The 23,452-nt window shown below is 38.9% G+C and overlaps 1 protein-coding gene across 3 annotated transcripts in view; it reads right to left on the bottom strand.

The window, feature by feature from the left end:
* Positions 1-23,452, bottom strand: part of sox1a (SRY-box transcription factor 1a) — an 81,877-nt gene that overhangs the window by 20,925 nt on the left and 37,500 nt on the right. The window contains exon 3 of one of the 3 annotated variants that reach the window (XR_014797168.1): positions 23,047-23,265. The exons of the other annotated variants lie outside the window; for them this stretch is intronic. The gene's annotated coding sequence lies outside the window, so the exon portion shown is untranslated. Of the gene's footprint in view, positions 1-23,046; positions 23,266-23,452 lie in introns of those variants that run through there. 3 annotated transcript variants of the gene reach the window in all.

The following is a 23,452-nucleotide window of genomic DNA, read 5'->3' as shown; positions in this document are numbered from 1 at the left end:
AGGCTGCAGTGCTTCTGGATCCAGCAACCATTTGTGCCAATGACAATGAGACTTCCTGCATCCACGCAGTGATTTCCACTACACCATCAAGTCTGTTTTTAATGCTGTGCTGCCCAAGGGATGGAGGATTACTGCGGTTAAGTATTGTGTTTTTGACTTTTACCATTTGTCCAGAGATTTCTTTTAATAATATTATATACCGTACATAAGAAACACCCCAATTTTTGGCAACCATACATGGAGAACTATGCTTCTTCAGTTGTTGAAGTATTTGCCTGGGCAGTTTCACACAGTAGTAAACCTCTTCTCATCTTTACTTCTGAGAAACAAGCTTCCTTTTATACACATCCTTGTTACTGACTTTTTGCTAATTCAGTTTAATGTGATTGCCACTTAAATATGGATTTCAAATGATTTGCAAACATAGCATTCTTTTTCTATTTACACATCCTGCATCACAACTTTTTTCTTTGCTTTTCTTTTCTTTTTGGAAACTGAGCAGTGAGGAGAATTTAGTGTCTTTGTTGTCACTAGGATGTGAAGTTGAACCTTGAAGGAGTATTGTATGTGTAACCTATTGTGTAGCTTTACTAACGACGGCAGCAGCAGCTTGGCCTTTGAGGAGCTGCAGGACTTCAGGGGGGCTCTCTATTTCCGAACTCAGCCTTGAAAGTGTGTTTGATTGTGTTTGTGTGTGTGTGTCTGAGACAGAGGGGGGGCTCCTCAGTTGCCGAACTATAGTCCCTCACCCAGAATTTGAAATAAGGTCATCGTCCCCGGGAGGCCCCAAGTCAAAGCCTTCCTTCTTCACCTGCCCTTTAACTCTCCTCATCGCCCTCGTTTCTTAATTTAACTCTTCACCTGAGTCCCATGTTTCTTTACTCCCCTAACAGCCCTTCCCCTTTTTTTTGTTTTGCATTGTTTATACTTTAACACTTAGCCCTCTAATACATTCTGTAGATAAACGCCAACCAAAGGAAGCATAGACACGAAAGACCAGCATCACAATGACTCTGCCACTTCAACTAATATGGAATATTATGCTTTACCTCAAAAGTTTGAACTTGTTCTTTTTGTTTGTTTATTTTTTGTCTTGTCTTGTGCACAAAAATTGAAGCTCCCAATTATGTCATTGGGCCTTAAAACTGTAATTTGATTGGAGAAATGAATTTTATGGATTAGCGAGACAATAAAAACAAAAATGGCATTGTTCGTAGATAAGACAGGTAATAAGTGTATTAAAGCTTGTGGTCTGTGTGTGTGTGTGTGTGTGTCTGGAGCAACACAGATGCATATCCAATAGGATGCAGAGTGAGCAGGACAATAACGCACCATTCTTATGCTAATCAAGGAGGCCATTAATGTTTACATTCAAAATCAGGCCTTGCAAAGAAATGCATTCACTCCCTGCTAAACTGGGATAATTAGTTCCCTCTTAAACCCATATTCCATTAACTCAGGTGAATCCATCTGAGTTTCATCAAATTTCTGCCTCATTTTGCATAATAATACAATTAAATAGATAATGACATATTCAGACTACTCTGGGAAGACAAGCACCTATAAGAGAATATTATATGTGTAAAAAAAAAAGGCATTTTGCTCTATTTTACATGTATCTGAAAATATTTAAAAGCATTTCCTATAAGTCAGCAGGACTGACTTGTGCATAAATTAAATCTCTAACTGTAAACGGCTTATTAGAGATTAGTGACTGATGCATTTAATGCTCTCTGCAGAGTTTCTGCTCACTTTGTGTATACGACACATCATATTACACTGTTATTGGAGTGCGTTTATGTCTACAGAGAATCCCTGGAATCATCAGTGACATAACAGGCACTGCATTTAACTGGAATGTACTTTGATACATATTTGTGTGTGTGTGCGTTTCCTTGTGTTTGTGTCACTGAAAGAAGTTTTTTTAATACATTCACACATGCATGCTTGGGCGTATAAAGCTAAGCAGTTCCCATCAATATTCAGACTTTATCCCACCAACAGTTTTATAGAGCCAGTCACTTTTCCCATGGTGTGTGTGTGTACGAGTGGGTGTGAGTGTGCATACGAAGAAGCAAGTGCAGTCTTATTCAATATAAACCTTTAAATAATTTTTAAATAAAGTATTTTTTCTTCTTCTCATATTTTAGCCTTTATGTAATATGTATGTTTTTCATATCCTCATTTGGAACACAGACATTTAGTATGCTGAAAACACTTATGATTTATATAGGTGAGTAGCTTCACATGTCTCTCTTTCACTCACTCACACATACACGCATACACACACACACACATGCGCACACACTGTAATGGATAGGAGCTGGCTGAGGGCGTCTGTCAGGGGCGACTGTTCTAATCAGAGCAGTGGGGAGAGAGATAAAGGAGAAAATAATGAGTGTGGCATCAGGCCTTTCATAGCGCAACAAAAGGCCACGGGATCAGATAGACACACACAATGTGGAGAGGAGAGGAAGGGAGGAGAGGAAGAGAGGGAAAAGAGAGAGGGAGGGATGGGAGAAGGCAGCGCGGTGAAAGAGAACAAGGGATGGACGGGGGAATGGGTTTGCAAATATGCCTTCTTGCAAGCGTAGGTGATGTAGGCAACATTATGAAATGCAAGCTTATGTCTGGCTTCACTCGAAGGATGCCGTCAAATGGAGTGGATGGATGTTTCTATGACAACATCAATCATTTTAGCACAGAGTAGTCTTTCAGCAAGTACTGACTATAAATGCATTTGCCAGCACACATCCCTCCTTTTTTCCATCTCAAAGACTTTGCTGGCCTCGTGCCCTCTTTCTTACTGCAGATTAGTGCTGCTTCATTTACTGCGTGTGATAATTTCCAGTCATCCTTTGATTTTTAATGCTTAATTTATCCAGATTACACTCCTTTGATTATTAATGCCTAATTTAGCCTGATGACACCAATCATTAGATGGTACCCAAACTGAAAGCAAACAACCTTAGTGGTCTTCCAATGTACCGATACAGCCTCTTCTACAGATAATGATACCGTTCAGAGAGCCCTGTGAGTGTTAAGTCAATGCCCACATTTTTACCCAAACTCCCATCAAACTTTAAAGAGAAGAGAAATACTAATTAGAAACTGCAAGCTAGGAGAAATGAGCAGGCAGACTCAGAACAGAAAATCCTATTCAGGGACTTAATGAGCTTGTCGAAGCTGAATAATTGATTTCTAATTCTAGCCTGCAGCTGTTGACCCAACCAGGGAGTGTTTTGAATGGAACTGAAATATGTTGCGCTCTGACTTGGCACTGTTGGCTTTCTGGTAACAAAACCATTATCAGATACTCTCATGTCTACCTCACACTTTCAGGTTTTGTTTAAACCCAGATGTAAAGTTTCTTATTCAATTACTCGGCTGCCGTGTACCAACAAATATACCCAGGCTCGCCCTTTGTACTCCCTTGACACCTTAATCCTGCTACAAATCTTGTTTAATATTTCAGACTTGCAGATAATTTAGTAAAAGGCTGTTTGATTTGTACCCCCCCCCCCACCCCCCCTTTCCCAAAAAAGCCCAGTAAGGTAAACTCTCCCAGCGTTTTAAGCGTTGGGAACCACAGTCCATATCAGATTGTAGGTGTTTTATGTTTCGCTCATTTGCTGCGGAGTGATTCTTTGTTGCCCTGTGTGGACGATCATATCCTGGGGGCTCTGGGGCAGGAATAGCATAGAGCACCCTGTGTGTGAACCACAGCCGCCCAGCGTCCCTGTAAGATGACCTCACGGAAAATAGGCCTAATTATTACCGTGACAGCCCATGCTATCATATTCTGCCAGATCAGTCACTACAAGGGAGAGAGGGGAGGGGGGGAGCAGCGGGGGAGAAGAAAAATTAACAGAAATATATACCACTGTGCCACCAACCCCACCCCCCCCACCCCAAAAGTGCGCATTTATTTTTAATACCCTAATCAGCAAGTCCCAAAGGTGGTTTGGCTCTCACTCACCTGCACAGACAGACGTAGCCGAGCACAGGTAAGGCAGCAGTGAGAGAGCAGGAGGAGGTGAATTGGGAGCAGAGCCAGAATGAGGCCAGTTTTTATCGTGAGAGGCAGCGGCTCGTGCTGCGGTTCTGATCGAGAAATGAAAAATTAGCGTGCTCATATTGCATCCTCTCATGTTCTAGCAAAATAATTGCCTCAAAAGTTGCCAACACACAACCCCAATTTTTTTCTTTCCCTTTAAGAGGAAATTTCTTTCTGTACAGTAGATAGTAGATGGAAGGATGAAGTGGTGGGGGAGCGCAGAAGTAACACAGGGGGGCCCAGGAGGACACGGTAATTACAAGACACAGAGGTGAAGGTAGACAGCAGCGATTAACTGAAGGACTGTCCTACTCCTGAAGCCATAGTCATTAGGGCTGGATCATTATATGATAGATTTCAGGGCTATTTGCCTGGTTTTGTTCCCAGAGACAGTATTCCGAGAGACACCCTGGGAATGGGACATACTACACCAATAGCTACCTCCGTGAGAAAAAAACATGGCAAATATCAATGCTCTGTGCTGATGTGTGGTAGATGCTAATGATTATACTTGGATGCTTTCATACCAGACTGCTGGAGGTCACAACAATGGGTTACACAGTAAAAGAAAATTTTACACAGTGAGTTTTGACAATGACACAAAAAGCAGTTTGTACATTGTGCGTGGAATTATTCGGCTTCTTTTAACTTAAATGGAACTTTTATTGGACTTTCTTACACTTTTGAACATGAAAATTCCAGTCTTTTGTAACTTGGGTCTCTTATTTGCAGGTTTTGTTTTAGTTACAGTGACATCGCATTCAGCAGTTTGCACAAAAGCCAGCAGTTCAAACACATCTAACTTCTTTATTTAGAAGTACTACTAAAAGTGAGTGCACAGAAATGTCAGTAGTAATGTGTTTTGTTTTTTGTTTTTCTTGGATTTACAACGTATAAGAAGAAATTTCTCCTACCAAGTCAGTTCTACTTAGCCTTTGTTAGCAGAACTGGCTTTTTTGTCTGTATGATGATGTTTCTTTTAAGAAATCCTGCAAATTGTAGCATGTGTTACAAAAGCAGTCATTAATCATTGTTTCCTGGAATGACTCAGGGTGCTATGATGTCCCCATAAATTGAAATTTATCTGTGGTTTCCAATCATTTCCAAATCACAGTCAAACACTGTAGTTAACATTTGATATTTGTACCCACAAGCTTGGTTAGGTACAGGGAGAGATCATGCATGACCCATCCATCCACCCCAAACTTTGTTCCTCTACTAAAAATGCCTCTTTTCTTTTGACTTTATTACCAACACTGCAGGCTGGTTTCTTTCCTTGCTGATCTTTTTTTTTTTTAGTGATGTGGCATAGTTATCATTATACAATAAATAAATACACCAAAGGTTTATGTTTGACATTACAGCTTATTCAGGATTTTACGGTAAGGAAATTCTAACAGCTTGAAACAACTTTAGATGATCACTTCATATCTTCTACATTGCTGTGTTAGCAGGAAAAATATGTTCCCTGCTAACACTTACAAACATCACTTTTAGAAATAGAGACACACAGGCCACTTACATGATAAAATAATCTTAGTCAACATATTCTAATGATCAACAAAACAGAAAACGCTATGTAGACAGATCAAAACTGGGAGAGGGGGAGCGTTACTAAGCAGATGAAGCTTCTGTGGAAGTGAGTGCCATCCAAAAATCTTACACCACAGAATAACTAGTGGCAGCTCTTGGTTTTCTCCTGTGAGCTCACTGACTTTGGGGGAAAGGAAAGTATTTATTTTCTGTGAGAGCTCAGAAAACGTCTTAGGAGTGGCTTGTTTAACAGAACTTGATGCAATAATCCTTTTCAACATTTGTATGTGTTATGAGAGGCTTTTGAGGGGCTTGCTTGCTTTGAGATGCAAAAATTGTAGCAAGTAAAGAGTTAATGTTATTGTCTTGCTTGAAATACGTTTTTGAGCTTTTTTATATTAAAAATGTTTAGTTCTGTTAAATAAGTTGTTTGATCTTTATTTTCTTTTATATTTGTGATATACAGTGATTAGTAGCCACTCCTGATAGTGTTTCTTATTGTGTTTTTGTGTTTGGAACATTTTAGTTGGACCGCCCAGCCCTGTATGACCTAAAGCCAAAAAGACTTTTGTCACTTCACTAAGGCAGACTATAACAAAAAACGATCTCCACCTTAACAGGTCTTAAAATTAAGTTAATACAATGTGAGTTGAACAAAACATGACGTATGACACTGTGGCAATATTTATCCAACAAAATTCATCAAAAATGTAGAACCACTGTGTGAGAAACTAAAGACACACTCAGAGATTCCAAAGCTTGTTGAACCACTTTTAACAGGAATAACTTGAAGTAATAATTTTCTGTGTGACTTTATCAGTCTCTCACATAGTTGTAAAGACCTATTTGGACTTTGATTCGACCTTTGCAACACCTTGATTATTTTCTTTTTCAGCCATTCTGTTATAGATTTGCTGCAGTGTTTGGGATCGTTGTCGTGTTGCATGGCCCAAATTCAGACCAGGTTTATCTGTCAAACAGAAGGCTTCACATTTGACAATACTTCGGTATACAGAGGAGTTCATGTTTGACTCAGTGACTGCAAGGTGCCCAGGTCCTGTGGTTGCAAAACTGGCCCAAATCATCACCCTTCCACCACCGCGCTTCACAGTTGGTATGAGGTGTTTGTGCTAATATGCATCCCCACTTTGGTCTTGTTTGTCCAGAGGACATTATTCCAAATGTCATGTAGTTTGTTCAGAAGCAACTTTGCACACATAAGCCCATAAGTATTTACATTTGAACACGTAAGTATTCAAATGTGTTCAATTAAGCCATACTTTTTCTAACTGGGTTGTCATAAACTTTAATACTTTATATGATAAATAAGGCCAAAAGAATCTGAGAGGTAGTTCTACAGTTTCTCTGAACATTTGGGTATCTAACCTTTGGGTGAATTTGCTGGGACATCCACTCCTGGGGAGAATGACGACTGTTTTCCACTTGTGGAAAATCTTTCTCACTCTGGAATGATGGACTTCAAATTATCTGGGATTGACCTTATAACCTTCCACATATTGTTGGGCAGCAACTGTTGCTTCTTTAAGATCATTGTTAATGTCTTTCCAAACTTTAACTTTTATAAAGATGGCTACATTTGCTGATGATCAGTTAAAAAACTGCATTTGATTAGCAGCACCACGTGGCTGTTACTTACCCTCTTAATACCCATGTAAGGGAGTACTTCATTTTTCACACACTGCTTCTTTTTTGGCTTCATTTTTTGCTAAATAGATAATGACATTTTGGAATATGTCATATTTTATTGTTAATTCGAAGTTGCATTTACCAAATATTAACACCTGCTAACACCAGATGATTTTTATTATGTCCTAATACCCCTTAACGAAAAATCTAAACATTTCATACTTTCGTTGTACTTTGACTGTGAGCACCTTTTTGGGTAGGGTTAGAGGACCCTTGCACAGTTTGTCATATGTTGTGTTCTGTATGTAATAAATACTGTCTCATGTAAATTTGCATTAGCATGGTCCTTCGCAGGCAGAAATTTCACAGTAGACACATGTGCCGTCCAAGCTCGTATACAGATGAATAAACAAATGGATAAGGCTAAACGTGTGATATGTTGGCTGTAACAAAAAGCTTAAATTTCTGCTTTTCTACAAAAATGGACCCATGCAGGACTCCCGTGCTGGTTGCTGCAAATGGGGGTAATGCAGGCTATGTGTTTATTTGCATACAGAGTAGGAAAATCAGATTTAACTACAAATCATCGCAGGGGACACATGTGGAGACAAATTTTAATTCCAGGTGTAAACGGATGCTGATTTAACAGCAAAGGGTGATCACACCACATGGTGATTTGATTTGGTTTTGTTTTCTGCTCTTTGCATGATGTTAATTAATAAATTAAGAAAGTAAAACATGTCAACAGTGCTACAAATCACACACACACACACACACATACAGAATACACAATCAGGCAACAGTAATAAGCTAATAATGAGATTAATTCCACTGATTACAAAATCAGCCTTCATTTGAGACCACTGTATTTTCATTTGTGAGTTTTTGATTGTTTGTGTTGGTGTGTGTTGGGTGGGTGGCGGGGGGTACTATTTCGCTTGGGTTTGTTTTTTTTTTTCCTGGAAAAGAAAAGCAGACTGTAGAAGCCCTTGTAACCCAGCCCTGCCCTCCACCCCCAGACCCTCTCGCTGTCACCGGCCATGTGTAGTGTGTAACAGGCACTGACAGTTGCTGTGCAGGTCAGTAACCCTGTGGCCTTGTCTAATTGAGGCTAAGGATCCCGGCTTGTCCTGCCATCTATAATTAACCACATCATCTGCAGCCGTATGAAAGATTCAGCTGGACTGGGAGTGGCCGACACATGATCCCGCCGTTAGTGTTTACTGCTAGTGTGTATAAATGTGTGTGTGTTAGTGAATACATCATAGTCACGGTGACTTTCAGAATCTTCTGATTTACCCAATAGGTGGAATACGAATTTTTAATGCAAAAAAAAGTAATTTACTATATCTGATTAGATTTGGATGAATACATTTAGCCCTATAACTGTAATGCTGCAGACAGTCTGTCATGTTATTGCAAGTAAAAGCTTGCAAAATTTGCAGTAAATCCAAGGTATCCTTGTTACCTTCTCTTTAATTCCTGTTCCTTCCTCCCAAGCTTGAGCTTTGCCATGACAGAAACTTGAAGTGCACTCTACACCTTCAAACACCTTGGCTCTGCCTTCCCCTGCCCTTCTCTGCCTCCTCCACCTCTTCCATCCTCCTCCCGTTCGCTCAGCTCTCCCGGCTCACCCTGCCCCACTCAACTCCTCTCTCTGTCCTGTCGATGCCTTTGAAATAGGGCTTTCAAAAATGCTGCTTTTTGAATTAATGAATCATTTTTCGCCAGGTGTCGTCGCGAGAGGAGGAGGAGGGGGGAAGAGGTGTGGTGGGGGATGAGGGGAGTAAAGAGGAGGGAGTGGGGGCTAATAAATACAGAGTGGAGAGAGTCTCACCACTAGCAATCCCTCTCCTCCCTTTGCCCGACGTCCCCCCACGCCGCTCCACCTCTCCTCACCCAACACAGACACACACACACGCCTTTGCTTTCCTCCCACGCCTCTCCACCCCCAGCCCTAGATGAAAGGCCTAGCTCGTTCCTGTACCTTTAATTTAAAGCTGAAAAGGAAAACGAGAGCGGGGGTGCGAAACACGCTTATGAATATGGAGAAAATTGAATGAGAACCGTCCCTTTGAATAAATCAGTATGAATATCCCTTGGCCTTGTTGGGAGGAAGGTCACAGGAGACCCTTGGATATACAGATGGAGAGCGGCTTGATGGACCAGTATGTGTGTATGTGCATGTATCTGTGTTCTTGTTACATGTATGCATTTGTTTTGAGAAGTTTAGACTCTTTATTATGTTTTTGATAGTTTAGTACAAGGCAATTAAAGACAATCATTTGCTGATTAAATGGGATAGTGATTACTACTAGATGGACTCCGTTAGATAGATGATTTGAATGACTGATTCAACAGTTGTTATAGCCTGTAACGTCTGTGTCCATAAGCAGATACCTACTGCAGAGGCGCGTTCACCTTGAATGGCACGTGGCCCTGCAAAGCTTGAAAAGGAGAAAGCGCTAAAAAGAGTGCGTATAACCATGGCAGTATGGACCATTCCACATGAAGACTCTCGAGTTGTTATTTACTTGCAGAAGATTGCAGCAACGTCGCTGCAGACCAAGTTTGAGTATTATATAGTGTTCAAGGCTGCAAACAAGCAGTAAAGAAACTGTGGACTATGTGGGAGTTAACCCGCAAATTAAACGTATTGTGGAAGACATTCAACAACATCATCCCTCACATGAAAACAACAGAGTGGCAACAACGACAACTATATATATTTAATAACAATATAGCAATATGAGGAAAAGCAGCAGCACACTGTCCAGTCACTCACAATCAGAAGACATGAGGAGAACCAAAACAACACATTTATTAACACAATATTAATGTTGGCAGTTTAGTTTGATCTTGATCATTAATTAGCCAGATTACGGAGCAAGAATCCTGAACATTGTGATGAAAGTTTCTTTCTTTTGTTACATTATATTGAAGAGAAAGCACATTCTGAAGATAAAACTTGTGATATTTCCCGACGTCACATATGTGCATGTATGTGGGGTTGATGATGGTGGAGCAGATATTTAGCTGAACCAAAATAAATCTCTGTATGTTCAACACTGTGAACACATATACTTGAAGTATGATCCATCCCAGCAACCTAAACTTAACAGAATCTATTGTTTTCCACAGGAAGCTATTAAATCAGCAGGTAGTATAGGTAAGTTTTATTCTAAGTTGTTCTTCATTTTGTGTTGAAATAAACAGCAGGGCAACACATCCACAGCCCAGCAGGTTCATGGCTGCCTTTGCTGCTTATAGTTCTGTTATTGTGCGCTGTTCTGCACAATGAAAAAGAATCCTTCGATTTGGCTGAGAACATGATGCTTAGACTGTGACAAATCAGAGGGCACAGTGGTAATAGTATATATATATGTGTGGTGACAGTTGAAAAGATCCTTTGTTACACGTTTTCTCCTTGTACTTCCTGTCTCTATCTATCGTCAACTCATCAATAATGCTAAAATATAGAAACTTTTTTTAAAATAAATGTAAAATCAGAATAAGAATCGTCACACAATAAAATCCCAAGTTTGCAAAGAGTATGTTCTGCTGCCTGCACGAGTTGTTATTTCTAAATATTTGAAAAAGAAAAAGTTATGAACTTATTTTTGAGACGCTAGCTAAAAATGACTCAAAAAATGGAAAATCTATAGACAGAAATTTTAAGCACTACATCAAAAGAGTAATAAGATAAATTTTATATGATGTAATCAATGTTTTTTTTTTTTAAATCTGCATTTGGTTTATAAAGGCAGAATTTTTCCCAGTGCTTAAAGGGACATCTTAAAATGTCTTTCTGCAACCCCAAAAATATTTAGTTTGTACATAACAGGCTCAAACTAGAGACTTTGTTAGCTGTAAAATGTCCTATTAAAAATGTAATCTGTGAGCATAATAATAATCTATGATCGACTAATTCTTTCAGAATTACCAGTTAATTTGTTTATAATTCACCAAAACTTGGGTTAACGGTGAATACTTGTCGAGTCCATGACATAATCTGTCAGCAGGGTTCTCACTGAATCACTGATGCGCATTCTTCTGTTCTTCCTGCTGCTCATTTTCAGACGTAGGTTTTCATGTTTAAAATGACAAAAAAGAAGAAGGAGACAGTCTGTAACATTGTTGAAGATTCGGAAATTGAATTTGTAAGATCTGCTTCAACAGCCCAATGAAGACATGAATGAGTGGAAACGGAGAGCACGGAAAAGACAAAAAAACCAAAACACTGGAGGACAGAGGAAGACTGGAGGAGCAGATGATTGCAAGGACTCTGTATCATTTTGAGGTTGTCTTTAACCCAGTCCACTGCCTATTGTGAGAGAGTGGCAGGGAGAAATTGAATTCCCAGTTATTTTGGTGAACAAGGAAACACTGACTGAGTCTCATGAGTTAAATACTAATTGAAGGCGACAGAGATTTGGATGAAAGTCATGAGAGCCCAGCCTGAGTGGCACATGGCCTTGGTCTCAGAGCACCACAATAGAAGAAGCTAGAAGTGGTGTGTGTATTCTCGTTACTAGTGAATGTGGGTTTAAGGACACTCTTTCTTTCTTTCTTTTTGGTTGACACGTGGATTCCATTCGATCGCACACATAAAAACAGAGACGTAAACAGTGTTAATATCAGTAAACCAATCAGCAGGTTATTAAGAATCTAATAAGCTTAAGCATAGAAATCAATATATGTATATATTTTTTATTTGGTCTGGTAGTGTGAGGACGACGGGAGAGGATTAGGGCTACTGGGGAAAAAAGTGGGCACGTCTTTTTTTTCTTCTTCTTCAGAAGTCTGAGAAAAAGTCAGAATTCCGAGATTAAAGTTGGAATTCTGAGAAAAAAGTCAGAATTTTGAGATTAAATTTTGACTTTAATATCAGAATTTTTTTCTCAGAATTCTGGAGAAAAAGAAAAAAAGTCACTTTTTTTTCCAGTGACCCTAATTCCTCTTTTGTAGAGGACATCTACAAAGCAGGTGGAAGTGAATTCTTTGTCTCACAGAACATTTTCGGTCTTGTTTGGACTGAGCCAAGTAACATTTTAATGCCTTTGTAGTTTACATTAATGTGTCACATATCAATAGAAAGAGGAGAGAAATTTTAATGACATGTCATCTCATTGTTGTTGTTTTCTCTGTATTATTGTAGGTTTTTTACCTTAAAATATAAAGCACCTTGAAGCAACTGTCATTGTGTATTGCTGCTAAATAAATAAAATTGAATTGAATTGAATTTTGCTGTGTGCCGAGCATGACAAAAGTAAACATGGGAAGAAGGTGCCATGTTCTAGACTAGTTGCATGGAGAATTAACATTGATTTTATGGCTCGTTGCTAGTTTGTGAACTCTGCACATCTGTGGTACTCAGAATTCAAAGCATACCTGGCAACAGGAAGGCATTTAGTATAGCTAACAGCGCAGGTGTGAAAACATCCCTAGAAACCGAGCGTACGGCACACTCATACAGTAGCTACATGTCAGTGACAAGGTAGTCACATCATTTTCTGCTTCATTGTCTATTTTATTCAAAAAATGACCCTTATTCACAAAATCAACATCATGCCTGATAAGAGTCAAAAATAGCAATTCACACTAATCATGAAAGTGTTTACAGGATTGTTTACATAATATCTATACAACCTGACTTGCTTTTTTGAGTTGTCCCCGCTGCTGGCCATTTGGAGTAAGTCCTTTCTGCACACGTTTCATAACAAGTGGTTAGAAATTGGTCCCCAAAGAATGGAAGTACTAAACTAACTTTAGTACTATTTCTTTATGCCCATAGTATACATTAAATGACTTTGAAAAGACTTGATTGCTTACAAAACAGTCTGGGAAAAACTGGGAATCTTGTAGGGTCACTATTTGAAAGATTATAGCTTTCACTTTGAGATAATTTCCCATCATGTTTGTTTATTTGTACAAAGTGTGCCTCTTTGTGTTTCTGAAAGTTTGAGAAAAGAATAAAGAAATAAATAAATTGTCTTTTATTATGTAATGTGGCAATTGTCAATAAGGTGCTATGCAGCATGTCCATAAAAGTGAATTGAAATGTGCTAAAATTTAATATTGCGCAAACATGACATGTGTCAAGACATGCAAAAATACTGTGTCTGAAGTCCCCAACTGTTAAAATCTTTTTTTTGTCCATAATTGAAAAACTGAGGTTAATATGCAAACATTTCCTTCTTTTTAAATCACTAAGACACTTTTTAATTCATTAAAATGTTTATTTTCAGTTTATGTGGATACTAACTCACAATCCTTAAAATGATTGGTGCCCTAGGGGTTTTTAAATTTCTACTGTATGTCATTCAGACACCGCGAAAAGGTTTGAAGCCAACCTGAAAGTCACAGCTGTGACACATTATTCTTTCAATGTACATAAAACATATTTGAGTTAAAATAACAGAGACACAGAAACCTGCAGATACAACCAGAATAAAGAAATAGGAGCAAATACTCAAAGGTCCACAAAGACACATAGGGAGGTAAGCTACAGGAAGCTCAGAGACAAATGGTTGGAATTATACTAAAAAGAAAAAAACAGCTTTAACTTACTATTTCAATTAAGCGGCACTTCATTGGAATGACAGTCTCTAAAAACAACATTGCAAATGCATGAAATACAATTCAGTGACGCAAAAAAAGAACAATTTCTTCTATCTGATATCTTATCTTATCTTGTAAACAACTTATCTCAATTTTTGAACAATAGCACCTTTTCAGACTTGTCCCTTAGAGAAAGTTTTCCATCTTGCATGATATTAAATTTCTGATTGCTGAAATTTTGTTTAATATTGTTTCGAAATAGTTACTTTAAGATTCTGTTTTCAACTCAAGTGTGCCATTAATTTAGTTGTGACGCAATCATTATATAATATATAGGCCTGTCAGTTATGTGGTATGAAAAAAAATTAGATGGAACAAAAATACCCATAATTTTGTTGTTTTGGAAAAAACAACACAATTATCACAAATTCGTTTACGATGATGAAATATCTACTGTGCAAAAGCTGTCTGTCAGTTCTTTATATTTTCTAGGAAAGTGGCAAGTGGAAAAAAGTATATAAGGCAGTTTGTTCAGTTCTAATGTATGACCACCTGTATCCTTCAACAGAGCCTGAACTCTTAGGCAAACTTTCTTTAACTAGTCCTCAGGAATAGTTCTCCAGGCTTCTTGAAGGACATTCAAGGCTCTTATTTGGATGTTGACTACCTTTTGTTCAGCTCTCTGAAAAGACGATCCCACACAGCTTCAATAATGTTGAGGTCCGGGCTCTGGGGAGGTCAGTCCATGACTGATAGTGTACCAGTGTGTGTTTTTCTGTCCAGGTTTGCTTTTACTGAACTGGGGCCATTTCTGATGAGGCTTCAGCTAACAGCAGATGGATCGAATGAAGGGCCAAATGAGTCTCTCGGGTCCCGTGTGAGGTCCTGACTCGACTTTTTTTTTCCATTTCTTGAGTACATCACTTTCAGATATTGTTAATCTGCTGTAGATCGTTTTATAGGCCTGTCATCTCTTCTTTTGTCCTCTTCTTGTCCAGTTTCCTCAAATCTTTTGAAGAATGCAATGTACACCGTGCTCATATATGCCAAGTTTTCAGTTAATAGCACTTCGGGAATCACCTCATTAGTGCAAAAATACTACCTTATGGCTGTTGAACTGTTCAGATTCAGATAAAGAATTTTTTTTAATTGTGTAACTAGGCTGCTAATAATTAAAAGCCTAAAGACAAAATTTAGAATTAGAATTATTTATTTGATAAATTGTCTGTGATGCTTAGACACAACACTGGTTTGTTAGGTTCTTCTTTATGCTTGATTGACTCATAGGTCAGCTTTAACTGAGTTAACAAAAAAAGAAAAACAAAAAACATTCCTCTGAAAAGCCAGGAACATAGACTGGACTGAATGTATGGAAAAAGCCTGGAAAACTATAGCTCAAGACCACTTTAAAAATAACAACTCTGGATTTCTCGGTAGCAAAATAAAAATGAATAAGGGGTAGTGTCAGACTTTTGCACAGTACTGTATAATTGCATAAATGTAAATCCAGTCAAATGCAGACATAAGGCACATGGTCCTCTCAGCTGCTAATGGAGACTGCTTTTATTCAAGTATATCACTTTTTGTGTTTGATGAAGAAATGCAAACAAACCAGACACAACCCGAGTCTTACTACTCTCTCAATACCAGACTCGTACTCAAAAGATTTCCTTATCCTTGGATTCACCTAACCTGTCCTTTACAGGAATGCGAGCCTATCTTTAGCAGGCCTTCTTCTCCAGACTGAGAGAGTGATATTTTTCACTTTTTACCCAGCACATTTCCATGGGATCTCAGGGGCAGCAAATGCCAGCTCACAATAACATGCGGCCTTAACTGTATATATACAGTTTTAAAAAAACAAACAAACAGATGATGTAATAAAAAATAAAATAAAAAACAATAATAATAAAAAACATCAAAGATGTCTCAAGTGAAAGGTAACATCTGAAGTTTACAAATGATATCAGGTTTATGCCATTCGCTGCGACTCATGGAATAAAATGTAAAAAATATTTTCAACAATATGAGACGCCACTTAAAGCTCATTCTACCTTAGCTGGTGTAAAGGTTGTATATTTATCACCTGCCAAAGATACGGTCGAGATGCATGAAATGGAGAAAGTGGTTGGAGTATTTTTTTGTTTATACGTTCATCGTCCGTCTGCCATTCACAATAAATAAGTTCCAGCTGAAACTGAAGTGATGCATCTCATTTTGTCATGCAGTTGATAGCACTCAGCTTTGATCTTTTAAATGTCAAATTTTGCCTTTGTGAGCAAAGTCTTTGAGGCAGCAGACATATCTGCAGTGTTTGTTTTGTTTGGCCTAATGGTACGGATCACACAAATCATTTTGTGTTTCCATGTGGAAGCATTCAATGAAGTGACAACACATTGAGCAACACACACACACACGGTGCTCAGCCTGTATGTGGAAAGAAGGTTGGGGTCAAGTGCTGTGAGGCTAATTAGTTTTTCCAGAGGAATACAAGTAAAACCATCCAACGGCACAGTGTTTCTAGCTGCAGGTCAGGGTGATGACCTCATGTTAAGAGACACAGATCTTTTCTTCCACCTCCACCTCGCTCCACCTTCACTTTTACATTGCAAAAAAAAAAGAAGAAGAAAAAATTCAATTGACTTTTCCTCTCTTCTTCCTTCTGCTTCTTGGTCAAAACTCTCAAACGCAGGACATGAAAGGGGACGCTCCTGTATGTACACTCACCCATATTCACTTAAAGGTTACAAGGACTCGAGACAACTGAGACCAGTTTCCCGTCAGTGTTGTTACAAATTTTAGACAAACAATCTCTCAGATTCGTTCGAATTAAATTCTGTGCAGAAATTACGATTGAAATTTGCTTCATCTTGAGCTCTTGCACCACACTTGCAAGTTATGCATACACTCTGAGGCTACATGTTACTTATAGGAATAAAACTAGATGTTGAGCTTCGATTTTCTTGATTTAAAAATGAACAGAAAATGCTCGCTTGTATTTTTTTCTCCCTTTTTTAATTGAAAAGCTTGTCTCAGGGCTGTGCATCTCTTGTCGCTCTGCTAATTACAACCTTATTAGCCAGGAAGGACTCAGGTGCTGCAGAATCCTTCAGTGAGGGACATCTGTGGCTGACAGTGCCAGGAAGGCTGTGTCATCGAGTCTTAATAGCTAATGAACAAACACAAGGATTTTCTCTCAGATTCATTATCGTCACAATGAATGAATTCAAGGTCCTTTTGGTTGTCGTTCTCAGCATATTATCTTCCCATCAGCCCATCAATCATCTTAGCCGGCAAACAAGTCCCTCTCTGCCAACTCAAATATAGACGCACACACTGCGAGAACGCACACAAACATAGATACACCCAAGCAGACACACACCCACGCACAAAATCAGATCAGCTAATCAAGATGTGGTGGCTGAGTGGGAAGAAAAGTCAAACAGGGCCGGACAGATGTCTCACTCTGGTGACTTCAAAAGGCAACTAAAGAACACAAGGCCATGTAATGTGATTTAGATATAATGCTTCCAGGTCAGGGGTGATGGCTAGACTGCTGGGCAGTGGGAGAGCAGCTGACAAGCGTGTAACTAACCATGACGGATGGGAATTCAATGGACTGCCTACTCTGAACACTTTGAGCTAGACGGGAACAAATTACAGAGCTGACCACCTTGTCAGCTAGAGCAGAAGAGGAAATTCATTTGTTCCCAGAATATTTTCTGACATGTGTATGCACTATAATCAAGTCAGGCACAACTGTATTGTGAGGGAAATCCTTCTCGCTGACCCTGCAATAGTAATGTCCAGTCACCACAGAATGACATGATGATTAATAAGGGGGAAAAAGCCATTCTTACTGTTCTTCCAGCACTGGAAATATGTGGCAATGATGAGGCAGTTTTCAGTGGCTGTGGTGAGCTGAAAGCAGAACGCACTAGGTATTTAATGCTTAAAGGGTAACACTGATGATTTTTTTTACAGCTTTCCTACAGTCAACTGATTGATATTGCTAACAACAAAAATTGGCTGCCTATCTAAGACATGTATCCAATTCATGTGCCATAAAAATCCATTGCTGTCCAGAAACTATTAATGAGGCACAGACACACTGGGTCATGTGTCTTCATTTAGAAAAACATGAGCCATATGAGGCAGAAATCTCTGTAACATATTAAAGTCATCTTTTTATCTCTTGCTGTATGGGCCAAAGTCTTTGCTCATAGGGGGTCATATGATTATATAGATAATGACAAAAAAATCCATCAGTTTGTGTTGCAGTTGCAGAGATATAATGCTTTCACAATTGCATAAGTATTGGCCATGTTGTGGCCAAACTTTAGCCTTTTTTCCTTTTTTATTATTGAGAAACCCCAACCGGTCGCAGCAGATGGCCCCGCCCCTCCCTGAACCTGGTTTTGCTGGAGGTTTCTTCCTGTTAAAAGGGAGTTTTTCCTCCCACTGTCGGCAAAATGCTTGCTCATAGGGGGTCATATGATTGTTGGAGTTCTCTGTATGTATTATTGTGAGGTCAACCTTACAATATAAAGCCCCTCGAGGCAACGGTTGTTGTGATTTGGCGCTGTATATATGAATCTGAACTGAATAGAACTTAACCAAAAAATTTAAAAGTGCAGTGTTGAGATGGTTAGCACTTTAGTCTCACAGCAAGAAGGTCCTTAGTTCAAACACACCATTCGCCCGGGGTTTTACATGAGGGGTTTGCATGTTCTCTCTCTGTGTACAGCTCCCACAGTCCAAAGACATGCGGTTAGGAGGGGTTACATTTGGGTAAGGTTGGCTGTCTTTCTGAATTGGATAAGCGGAAGGGAAATTAATGGATGGCATCCACAGTATCAATCCTTGGACCCACCATTATACCACCAGCAGGACCAATCTATGTGCTAGTATTTCTGCTAAGCTAATGGCTACTGTCAGCAGATGAGACACCATCACAAAACAAAAGTTTTCTTTAAATAGATTCAAATAAATATGACAAAGAGTTCAATGGACTTCACTGGCCTCACGTAGTCACCAGGTCATAATACAACAGAAGATGCCATAGAGGGGAGAGTTACACAGAAATTACTTCATCCTATTATGTCAGTATGCCACTGTTTTCTATAGCTACTTAAATCCATGCCACAAAGAAATGTGACTTTTAAGAACAAAAAAAGGTCCTTATTCAGCATGACTATGCAATTCTGAGTGTTCTGTGAGCATACTTTAGATATTTTGTATCACTTATTGGTAGGTTGTCTTTTTATTGATAATGCTAATTGTTGCTTAGCCTCGTGTGTAACTTGAGCCATCCTAGGGATACCCTGTGACTCTGTCTTGCTTTATGCATTCTCACACGGGAGACTTTTATCATTTTCTTATTGGGTTTCTATCTATAATGGTACAGGGTTTTTAACTTTTTAATATAAAGTAACTCTAGACTATTGTTATTATTTTGTACTATATAAATATAATTAAATCAAAAGGTACATAACTTCTCTTTAATTGGAGCTTTGTAAATCTTTTCAGGTGTCATCACCACCAATGGTCTCAATTATCACACACCGTAGACCCCCTTCCGTTGTGCAATGAAGGACCTTGCATAGCATCAGTGTTTTGCAGGGAAAGAACTGCAGGTTTTGCATATATGATTGTTTGGTTTTCAGATTGCATTTACGACAGCTTTCACAAAAAGAATTTTGAAATGTGAACACCATTTACATATCTAAAACTCATTATTATTAAATTACTCCAATGTGACATGAATGTGTCACAACTTCAATGACGCCTCCCGGATGTCAATCCTTTCAAAAAGAACTTACATTGTTAGTGATGCATAACAGATGCTATATCAGCTCTTTGAAACAGGGTGAAATGTCTTGTATTAGACTAAAAGCAACAAGGCTATGACCTGCCACATTCACTAGTGCACCATAGTAGGTGATGGTATGTCTCCTTGTTTTTTTCAGATGTCACTCAACCACCCACAAATACATTCCCACAATTATGTATAAATTTTTCTCTTTTGCTATTTTGAAAGATGGAAAATTGAGAATAGTGAGAGCTTCATGGCTCTTTATTTTCTTTTAAAAATGTGAAGGGCCTTACATTTTAATTGTCTGCCGTGATGATAAAGAATAAATGAATTTACTTGCTGTATATCCCACTATTAGACTGCAATTGCCATTTATTATAAACCAACAGGCTATGTGACAAAACATTCAGAGAAAAAAGTTTCAGAAAAAAACTAATAACTCTGATATTTTTGAAGCTCAAGAAAAATCAGAGGTGATGACTTAATGTTGGGAAGCTCAGATGAGCTATTATGCAGAGAGCACAGACATCAGTAAAGAGGAGGTAAAGGAAGAAATTAAGACACTGAAGGGTTAAAGCATTTCACCAATTATGCTCCCACTCTTTCCTATACTCTGAGAAATTAATCGGAGAAATTAGCAAAGCAATTACCACTTTTAATTGGACTAATTCTTATGGTCCTGTCACAGCTGCATCCGGAGGTACAGCTTTAAACCTTGAACATGTCTTATTCGCCTTTTCACAAACGTTATTATTAATTTCTGTGACCCTCTTTTAGCCTTTGACATCTGAACCATTGAGGGTGAACTGCTGTCAGCTTCCCCTAGATTATTATCCTCTGTTAGCATCTCTATTTTTTCCATCTCTTACTCCCAAGGAAAGAAGACAGCGGTGCTGTCATCTGTGACAGAGAAAAATGGAAGTAATTAAAAACTGAGCTTTAAAGGTGTACAACTTTAAAGAGGCTGTGCAAAGTGTAAATAAAAACAGAATGCAATCATGGACAGATCATTAAAAACTCATATTTTAACTGAAAATAGTGCAACATATAAAATACTTCACTGAGAAATTTTTATTCTTTTTGTAACATATATGCTCATTTTAAAATATCATGGCACATTATAGCTCACGTTATATTTTACAAGAATTAAAGAATTTTGAATATTTTTAGGTAAAAAAACAAGAATGAAACTTTCTGGGCAAACAAGAAAATAAAACATTCTCTAAAATGCAAAATCCACAGCTGCCTTCTCTTGACCAGGATTGGAGCGAGTTTGAAAAAAAGGAAAATGATGGATGCCATGATCCTCTGGGCTTGTTTTCAGAACACAGTGCAAAATCCAGCAAAATCCAGTGTGTGCAATAGTGCACATGGTATAGGAAACTCGCACATCTGTGAAGATGTCCTAGATGACTAAACATACACAGTGTTTGATACAACATATGGTACTGTCCAGACAGCATCTTCAGGGAAGGCCTTGTTTGTTTCAGCAAGACAGTTTCAGTCACAAGCAAAAGAGAAATCTTGTGCACAAACAACCTGTATAACCTTTTTGCCTCTTGTTTTCAACCTTACAAGCTTTATTTAATTTGCTAATGCCATCTGAACACCAAGAGCTTTTCATTGGTTAAATGTATTATCAATACAAGAGACTTTTTTTTTTGAGAAGCACATATTGTGCCAAAATATTTATCTATATTTTGCTGATCAAACACATTTGCACTCCTCAGAGTTAAAATCCATATTAAGCCTCCAATCTGTTATGGAAGTTGCTGTGCTTAGTAAAAAAAAAATGTTTTTGGCTGACTCACTCTTTTCAACAGGGAATCTAATTATGCTCATGAGGACATAATTAGATACCATGAAAATGTTATTGTGAAAATTCAAACTCAAAATGGCCATACGAGGCTAATTAGGTCATCACAACTAAGCAAAGAAAGCCCAGCTTAGCCTATTCTTTATTGGACCTACAACAGACTTATCCAATGTGCCCAGCTGTATCATCAGGTCTGGAAGATGCAGAGTCAGCCATGCAGAGTCATGTTAATTATATAGCATCAGAAAACCTTTGCATAATTGTTTGAACTGCAATTTCTATGCTGGATCTTTAAAATAAGATGGCTGGAAGGAGGCAGGCAGAAATATATATACTCTTTAAGGTTTGATTTTTACTTGTTCTTTGTAGAGAGAAAGCTATCTTAGCTATGTCCATAATTCCTAGGGTATGCCACTGGCTGCACTGTAGGTGACACGCAGCCTAATTAAAAAATCGAGCTGAATGCACCTGGGGACCACAAATAGCTGTGACTGGTCTGTATGGGTTATTGTATTTTGTCTTTTAAGTTTTCAAATGCTGTGGAATCTTCAGCGTGCCTACAGCACAAAGCGATTCACCATTCAATTAACCCCGCGCTTTAGGGTTAAACAGGAAAGATCTAGCCGAGGATATGAAAAAATGCCAATACTTTCACTGTTTCGTTTCATACACAAAAAATGGCCATAGGAAAGAAAAGAACACCCCTTCTGTTTACTGTTGCTCAACACTGCTGTCTTAAAACTCAATTGATCCGACTCGACGCCAAGTAGTTCACTTGAGATAGAGTCAGAGTATATTTTACACCGAAGAGGAAGAGACAGAAGCATCTGTTGCCCCTGATAGCTTTGACTTATTCGACTTTTCCTGACACAGAAAGATTGGTGCCTGCTTTGAACCTTCTCAGATATGTTAGCTACAATACATTAACCCCGGCCGGTAGCAGTGATTCCCACTGGGGCCACTCACAGAATGTCCTGCCCTGATGGGCTGATGGGAATCAGAGGAAATCAATAAGCAATGATAGACTTCTGCTGTCCACTCAGCTAATCCCGTTAGTGATAGCTGTGGATTTAATCGAATGATTGCACACACTACAGACACGGAGACAAGCGTACGTGCACACAGATACAGTATACGCGCACACACACCTCCAAGTACACTTAACCCCATAACATTCGTATGGATAAGATCTGTAGATCTTCCACAGACACTCTCCGCTGTCATTTTGTTGAGACAAGCAGCAATTTGAGAGACAATTCCTTCGAGCGCGAAGAGGAGAATCAATTTAATAAATCCTTTGCTCATAGTCCAAGTTGGACCAGATTGCAGGAACATTTTCATTTGAGCAGAAGACGCGGAATAAAGACACATTTTGTCCTTATGATCACTCGATAAAGGATCTCTTTTTGATATGGAGATCAGTACAATGCATGGCAGTGTATGGGAAACTGAGCAGAAATGGACTTCCTTTGACAAAGACGATTTCTCACATGCTGTATACATATCAAAGTGACATAAACCCTGATAACTACTATCAATACATGAGCCACACATCTGTTGCAAAGTATTTTTGGGTTAATACTTCACCCCCCCCACCCCACCCCACCCCGTCCCACCCCTTCACATGTGTGAATAGACATTATAAAAGCAGGCCCCAGTGGCACATGTTTAAAGGTACATTAAGAGAGCACATCAATTGTAGATGACATAATCCCCAGTCCTCTTTTCAGTCGCTCTCTCACTTCCTTAATCTCTCCGTTCTTTAACCCTCATCTTCTAAGAGGCTGAAAGCTCCCTTCATCTTCTCCTCAAGCTAGCAGAGAAACCGCGAGCTGCCTGGGGAGAGAGGGAAAAGAAGAGGTATTACTGAAGTCTGATTAAATTAACACTGTGATGCAGATTTCTTGCCTTTTCCTCCCTCTTGTCATCTTATCCGACTGTGTGTTGTGAAAATTAGATGAACTTGTTACATGAGGGTCCACGTATGTGCAATGTGTGCGCGTGCGGGCACACGCACCTCTGC

Source organism: Perissodus microlepis, chromosome 16 (genome assembly GCF_051167445.1).
Source record: "Perissodus microlepis isolate ML-2025 ecotype Zambia chromosome 16, ASM5116744v1, whole genome shotgun sequence".
Taxonomy (NCBI): domain Eukaryota; kingdom Metazoa; phylum Chordata; class Actinopteri; order Cichliformes; family Cichlidae; genus Perissodus; species Perissodus microlepis.
Note: the sequence above shows the minus strand (reverse complement) of the source record. Positions and strands in the feature narration are given on the sequence as shown.